Source organism: Panthera pardus, unplaced genomic scaffold, assembly GCF_024362965.1.
Source record: "Panthera pardus isolate Hobbes unplaced genomic scaffold, ASM2436296v1 HiC_scaffold_7, whole genome shotgun sequence".
Lineage (NCBI taxonomy): Eukaryota > Metazoa > Chordata > Mammalia > Carnivora > Felidae > Panthera > Panthera pardus.
This window is the reverse complement of record NW_026527002.1, coordinates 19849244-19857097: the sequence shown is the minus strand read 5'-3', so window position 1 is coordinate 19857097 and position 7854 is coordinate 19849244. Positions and strand designations below refer to the sequence as shown.

Sequence of the window (7854 nt, the reverse complement as noted above, 5' to 3'; positions counted from 1 at the left end):
AAGATACAGAGAGCATAACATTGTGTGTTGGGTTTTGCAATTGTTACCATTTATCCATGTCTAAATGTCTAGGAACCATTTACAAAGGGAACTAAGAGTTTGTAAAATCTTTTCACAATTTTGCTTTTCACTGTTTAAAGTGTTAATTGGGATATTACTTTGATAATGCAGTAATCATAATCATTATTCTGAAAAATTAGTGAAAACTTTGCTTTTTACCTGCTGGTAATGCTCTTAATTAAAATGAAGACCGAATCATGTGGGAAATTCTTTCTTTTTTTAATGCTTATTTATTTTGAGAGAGAGAGAGAGAGAGTGAGCACGTGCACACACAAGGCGGGGAGGGGCAGAGACAGAGAGAGAGGGAGAGAGAGAATCTCAAGCAGGCTCCGCTCTGTCAGCATGAGCTGGATGCAGGTCTCAATTCCAGGAACCATGAGATCACGACCTGAGCTGAAATCAAGAGACGCTTCATCAACTGAGCCACCCAGGTGCCCTGGGATATTTCTTTCTTAATCAACATTCATTCATTTGTATCATTTAAAGCTTTGCTTTAAACATGGTTAGTGCCACTTGCCTTTGTTAAAATATGGTGTTATTTCTGCCTGTGCTGTATAAACCACTAAGTGTGATTTTTATAATCTAAATGTAATATATTTCTTCCACAGATGTTCTTGCTTGAGGCATTCTCTTCCCTGTTACGACCAGTATTACAACAGTATTCTATTTTTGCCCCTGCGGATTGGAGTAAGAGTAGATGAAGAATGGAAAATAGGGTTCCTTTGTTTGGGGCTGCTTGGTAGTTATCATGAGGGTATAATTTCTGGAATGAAATAGAGCCAAAGGGCACCGTTAGCCCTTTAAACACAGCCGAGAGAGATCATTTTCCTTTGTTGCTCTATCATTACTATGGGATCGTGACATTTTCTCCTCACATGATTCAAAAACTGATCCTTACAGCTGCCTAGGCAGTCCTCCTAGCACAGAAAAAATGATTTGAGACTGTGCACGACTCCACTATTTATTATACAGTGTACCCAGCTCTCACTTTGCCGTGCTAATGAACGTTAACGGATAATCCCTGGGGATCCGTTTCAGACATGAGTTTCAGCCTTTTCCTTCATCAGTTCGACTATGGGCACTGCTCACAAGAATGGGCACAATGAATGGAGCTGAGTTTAATTTCTTTCATTTCCCCTGCCATCACTCCTAATTGCCAAATTCAAAGGATATTTTCCCATGTTTTCGTGATTCCCTGCTCATGCCACATTAAATTTTTTTAACGTTTTTTTTATTTTTTATTTTTGAGAGACAGAGAGAGTCAGAGCATGAGTGGGGGCAGGGGCAGAGAGAGAGGGAGACACCAAATCTGAAGCAGGCTCCAAGCTCTGAGCTGTCAGTACAGAGCCCAATGTGGGGCTCGAACCTGGGAACCCTAGATGACCTGAGCCAAAGTTGGATGCTTAACCCAGGCACCCCTTCCACCATGTTTAAAAGAATGGTGATTTTTTTTTTTTTCCCAAAAGCCTCCTTCTTTCTGCCCTGGTCTTTTAGGACTTGTTAATTACTTAACTTCCCTTTTATCCTTCTGGCTGCTATGGCATCTGCTTTATCAATGTCACCTTGATCAATAGCTTCTAATGGTTGAGAATCCCAGGGACCCTTAAGCTCTTTGCTATTCTGCAGGAATTTGGACAACGGAATCACTTGCCATAGGTTCAGGGACTATCTATGACAGTCAGGTCTACTTGCCTGCATTTGTCTCCCACTCCATGTGTCTCCTTGGTTTAGGCAGAGCTTGCCTTCTTCTCACCCAGGCCCTCCACGCTCCCTCCTGGTTGTCCAGAGTGCAGACTGCGGAACCCCATTCAGATCTCTCCTGGTTCCATTCTGTGCATTCAGCCTTTCCCTTCTCTAATTAGAGTCTTACCTATCATTGAGTCTCATTTCCTCAGGGCCTTTCTCTTTCAAAGGCCAAGGGCATTCCTCATTAGACTGGCAGGTAGTCTGCATACCTGCAGGTTATGACATGGTCTCTACACCTTGGCTGTTCAATGCCTGGTCCTTCCTCTGTCCACCTGGTCCCTGGCCTCTTTCTCCTATCTTGCTTCTTCCAGAACCAATTTAACTCTTATATGCTAACTTAGATTCGCTAGCATCAGGCTTATGTATACTGATTTACTTTGGCTCTCCTGGGTCCTCATGACTTCCTCATCAACCAGCTTCATTCGGCAACTAATTAGGAGGCTAGCACACTGGTTAGCAAACTGTTTCCTGTTCATTGCTCTTCTTAGTTGAGTCTGACCTGACTTGGGAAGATTTATTTTGTTTTTGTTTTTAAGTAGACTCCACGCCCAACATGGAGCTTCAACTCATGAACCCGAGATCAAGTTCAAGAGTTGCACGCTCCATCAACTAAACCAGCCAGGAGCCTCCTAATTTGGGAAGTTTTTGATGTTAATCTGAGTCAGTAATTCAGGGCCATCCCTAACCTCTTCCTTCTCAGCTTCTTCTCTGCCCAGGTCTAAGATTCATGGGTCATGGCTTTCATATTAAGATGGAATGGTAGCTATTGCCCATCAACATTCACAGTATTCCCCTTCTGAGTTCCCACTTGGTCTTAGAACTGTTCTAACTCAGTTCCCAAGGCAGCCACTAAAAGTTGAATAAAGTGGAGGGGCACCTTGGCGGCTCAGTCAGTCGAACGTCCAACTCTTGATTTTGACTCAGGTCGTGATCCTGGGGTCATGGGATAGAATCCTGCATTGGGTTCAGTGCTGAACACTGAGCATGGAGTCTGATTAAGATTATCTCTGTCTTTCCCTCTGCTCCTCCAGTGCACATGTGCACATTCTCTCTCTCTCTCTCTTTCGAAGAAGAAGAAGAAGAAGAAGAAGAAGAAGAAGAAGAAGAAGAAGAAGAAGAAGAAGTAGTTAAATAAAGTTGAGATGAAATGGGATATCTCTGACCATATAGTCTTATCTCCTAGGGAATTTGGTGACAATATAAGAACCTTGGGAACCTTAGCAGCTCGATTATAAGGATATTGTGAGCAGAGAGCATTTTTGTCACTCCTCCGAGGCTTTCTGGATCTGGATATTTTACTTACCTGTGGATAGAGCTAACCCCTCATTTAAGCAATGCTACTTTATTGAAAGCCTTTGTTCTACATTGGGTTTATAGTTTATGCTGGTATCTAGTTTTCGTAAGTAAAGAGATTCATGGTGGAATTTTATATTACACACATGTAACTGAATTCAAATATTCATACTCTGTACCACAATTCCCTCCCTTACCTGTCCATCCCTCCCCCACCCCTTTTTTACAGTATGGCCCAGAAATGCAAGCCAATGTAGTTTGAACAAAAATTATCTGTTCCAGTGATGGGGAAAAACTGCTTAGTTGGACTTCCTAAAAGATGATTTTGGTATAGGGGTGCCTGGGTGGCTCAGTCGGTTAAGCGGCCGACTTCGGCTCAGGTCATGATCTCACGGTCCGTGAGTTCAAGCTCCGCGTCGGGCTCTGTGCTGACAGCTCAGAGCCTGGAGCCTGTTTCAGATTCTGTGTCTCCCTCCTCTGACCCTCCCCAGTTCATGCTCTGTCTCTCCCTGTCTCAAAAATAAATAAACGTTAAAAAAAAAAAAAAAAAAAAAAAAAAAAAAGATGATTTTGGTATATCCAAAACCAGGTATGCCAATTTAGAGATGTAAAGGGTAATTTGACTACATGAGATTTTTTTTTTTTTAATTTTGTTTTTAAGTAATCTCTACAACCCTGAGATCAAGTCACGTGCTCTTCTGACTGGGAAGTCAGGTGCCCCTGACTACATGAGATTTTTATCTAATACTATCTTCAGAATTTAACCTCACTCTACTCTTTTATTTATTCATTCAATAAATATTCCACTTCTACCATGTGTCAAGTCCTGGGTGAGGCACTGTGGACCCAAAGATACATTAGATGCAATCTTTGTCCTCAAGGAGCTTTCATTCTGGGAAGGGGAAATGGAGTGCAAACACAAGAGAAAATAAAGTATCATGCAAAGTATGTATAATACATGTTGATGGAATAAGGAGGGTGTGGTCAACCCTTTGTGGTTACTGGAAGAGTTGCTGTCAGAAAAGCTTCCGAGAGGAGGCGATGCTGATCTGTGTCTTAAAGGACGTCAACAGGTTAATTAAGTAGACAGTGGGGAGAAGAGCAGTCTAGAAAGGACAAAACTTACGCAAGAGTTTAAAGAACTACAAGTACAATACCTTAACATGGCTGTGGCATGGGAGATACTGGTGTGTGGAATATTGAGTTGCTGTTGAAACAGAAGAAGGAGACTACTACATGGAGGACAACTTTATTCTCCACTCTCAGCAAACTGGAGTTTGTGGGGAGGCTGGAGTGGAGAGTGTGACAAGAAGGGGCTTTTACTTTAGAGAGAAGTATCTAGCAGTACTGAAAAAGATTGGAGGGTGCAGCAGGAGAAGGGAAGGTTTAGGTAGTTACTGCCATGGCGCTGGAGAGATTAGGAGGACCGAGACAGAGGTAGCAGTAGGAGGAAAGGAAATTTAATGACCAATAAGAGGTATTGAGGGTGCGGAGAGGTGTAGGGGTAATGCTGCTTGGGCGAGAGCAGGGGTTACGGAAGAGTAAAAACCAACCATAACTCTCAGGTGACTAGTTTAGTGGTGCTATAGAATGTATGTGTCCCTCTCACCCCCAATTTATTTTTCTTCTTTTTTTATTAAAGTTTATTTATTTATTTTGAGAGAGAAAGAGCATGAGCGGAGGCGAGGCAGAGAGAAAAGGAGAGAGAGAGAATCTCAAGAAGATTGTGTGCCAACAGTATGGAGCCTGACTCGGGGTTCCCTCTCACAAACCGTGAGGTCATAACCTGAGGCACAGTCAAGAGTCAGACACTTAACCAGCTGAGCTACCAGGTGCCCCTCCCACCCTCAGTTATTCGTATGTTGAAACCTAATGCTCCATGTGATGGTGTTAGGAGGCAGGGCCTTTGGGAGGTGATTATATCATGAGGGTGGAGCCTTCATGAGTGAGATTAGTGCCCTTATGGAAGAGACCCCAGAGAGCCCTCTTGCTCCTTCCACCATATGAGGACACAATGAGAAGACAGCCTTGTATGAACCAGGAAGTGGGCTCTCAACAGACACTGGATTTCCTGGTGTCTTGATCTTGGACTATATAGCCTCCAGTGAGAAATAAATTTGTTGTTTATAAGCCATTGGGTCTATGGTATAGGATTATGGCAGCCCAAATGGACTAAGATGGGGGTGATGTCTCCATTAATTGTAGACTGTTGTTCACTTTATAAAGGTGTCTTAAGAAGTGGCCTTAAGAGAGAATTTTATAAATAGTTTTAAAAATTGGGGCTTTTCTTTATTCAATCTGACAAATATTTATAGACCATCTATTTTAGGTGCTTGATATTTAGGTAGATGTAAAGTGGAAGGTTTACAATCTCATTGTGGAGACAAGACAGACACACGTAAGATTCTAAGAGATTGTAAAGTGAGACACTCTGAGATTAATGACTAAAATTCAATGTACATTAAAGTATTTAAAATCGTTATGTGCAGTAAAGGAACCATATAAAACCGTGTAAAAATACCAACTGTAAAAAAAAGAAAACAACAAAAATCTCTGCCCACCCATTGTAAACTCTTGGTAAATTCTGAGTCGTAGTGATAACACCAAGGAAATGATAGGCTTGTATTATTTTATAGAATAAAACAATTTTTATGCTGGAAAGGCTATTAAAGATCGCTCAGGTCCAGTGATTCCCAACCATGGAAATCCAAGGAAAGAGAGGTGGTTATGATTTCTCTCTACGCATTTAAATGGAAATTAAAGTCCTAGGATGTATTAGTGACTTTTGTTATCTAAATAATAGGGCCTACATAAGGCCTTAAAAAAATAAAAATGTAGGACAAACTTTACATGAAGCTATGGAAACAGAATGAACTATTTTGCTTAAAATAGAACACCTATATTTAGGAGCTTTTAGTCTGGCATGACCTTGACATTTAAATCAACTCAGTAGTTTTAAGACTGATTATAACCCCCATCCTCTACCCTTTGTCTCCAGACTATTCAGTGGGCTTAATAGCTCTGCCAGAGCAGAATAAAAATTGAATGTAAACAGTACGCTTCTACTGAAGGATTTTAAAACATTCATCCCTTGGTATCCCTGGCCAGCAACCTTTTGCGAGTGAGCACTACTGGTAATCTACAATCATATTATTTGTGATCATTCCTACGGTTAAGGAAGAGATGGGCCAGTGTTGTGTTCCGCTCTGGGCTTAGGACCACTTACTAGCTGAGTGACTCATGACTTCAGCCTCACCTTGGGCCTCTGTCTCATCGTCTGTAATATGAAGAGATTATGTAGAATAGTGCTTTTCAACTTGGCTATACGATAGTCAACCGAGGAACTTTGGGAAAATACCATAACCCTATTTTCAGAGATCCCCATTTAGTTGGTCTAATTGGGGCCCAGGTATTACTCTTTTGAAAAGCTCCCCAGTTGATTATAATGTGCAGTCAGGGTTGCCAATTCTATGGAAAGATGTAGGCTTGCTAAGTGACAGGCTTCATGGGCCTTAAGCAATGTCAGATACCATCTATAATAAAAAGAATATAAAATTACAAACACAAAATTAGATATGCAAAAGGATGTTTACTTAGAGTGAAAAAGAAATCACAACAAATTACAAGTTTTAAAAAGCTGGCAAGTTATCACAGACATAAAAATTAATCCAGAAAAATAAACTATCAGACATCCATTTTTGATACTTTTTTTTCTTTGTGGATAGTTCAGAAAAGTTTGTTTCAGTTTCATAATTCATTACGGGTAATGTTATATAAATTTTAGGACTGTTGTCAAATATGGGAAAATCTCTACTAAGATTCCATCATATGTGAGTTTTAAGGTTTGGCAGGATTTTCTGGCTTGGTGTGTGTGATGTTTAATTTAATGTGTCAGTTTGACTGGGCCGTTGGGCACCCAGACATTTGGCCAAACATTATTTCGGGTGTATCTGTTAGGGTGTTTCTGAGTGAGATTGAGGTTTGTATCAGTAGACTAAGTGATGCTGGCTGCTTTCTTCAATGTGGGTGGGCCTTATCCAATCAATGGAAGACCTAAGGGAAATCTTTCCACTTGACTATTTGAGCTGAGACATGGGTATTTTTTTTTGCCTTTGGACTGAACTGAAAAATTGGCTCCTCTTGGGTCTTGAGTCTGCTGGCTTTCAGACTGGAACTTATCCACATTGGCTCTCCTCAGTTTCCAGCTTGCCGATTGTAGACATGGAGACTCTCAGCCTTCAGAGTTGCATGAGCCAATTCCTTATAATAAATCTCTTTTTCTCTGTAGATCTCCATGCCTGCCTATCTATCTATCTATCTATCTATCTATCTATCTATCTATCTAATTTCTTATTCTTTTTTGTTTCTCTGGAGAACTCTGACAAATATAGAATATGTCAAACCGTATTTCTTTAAAAAAGTTTTCTTATTGTTTATTTCTGAAGGAGAGGGAGACAAAATGTGACCAGTGGAGAGGCAGAGAGGGAGACATAGAATCTCAAGCAGGCTCCAGGCTCTGAGCTGTCGGCCCAGAGCCTGACGCAGGGCTCGAACTCACGAACCATGAGATCGTGACCTAAGCTGAAGTCAGATGCTTAACTGACTGAGCCACCCAGATGCCCCTCAAAACTTATTTCTTACCCCACTCTCTGTAACTTGGTGGGCATGATATCACAGTGTAACCTCTGGCACTATAATTTTTGGGTCCTGATTTTGAGTGAGTGGGTATAGTGTGCTTTATCTATATTCCTGGAT

At 41.2% G+C, this 7854-nt stretch overlaps 1 protein-coding gene across 3 annotated transcripts in view; it reads right to left on the bottom strand.

Moving 5' to 3' along the window:
* Positions 1–261: 261 nt before the first annotated feature.
* LOC109269323 (voltage-dependent calcium channel beta subunit-associated regulatory protein-like) overlaps positions 262–7854 on the bottom strand; it is a 28319-nt gene continuing 20726 nt past the window's right edge. For 2 of the 3 annotated variants that reach the window (XR_002081023.2, XR_008419883.1), the window contains exon 3: positions 302–453. The gene's annotated coding sequence lies outside the window, so the exon portion shown is untranslated. Of the gene's footprint in view, positions 454–7854 lie in introns of all 3 variants that reach the window. The other variant, XM_053896097.1, reaches the window with a different exon arrangement.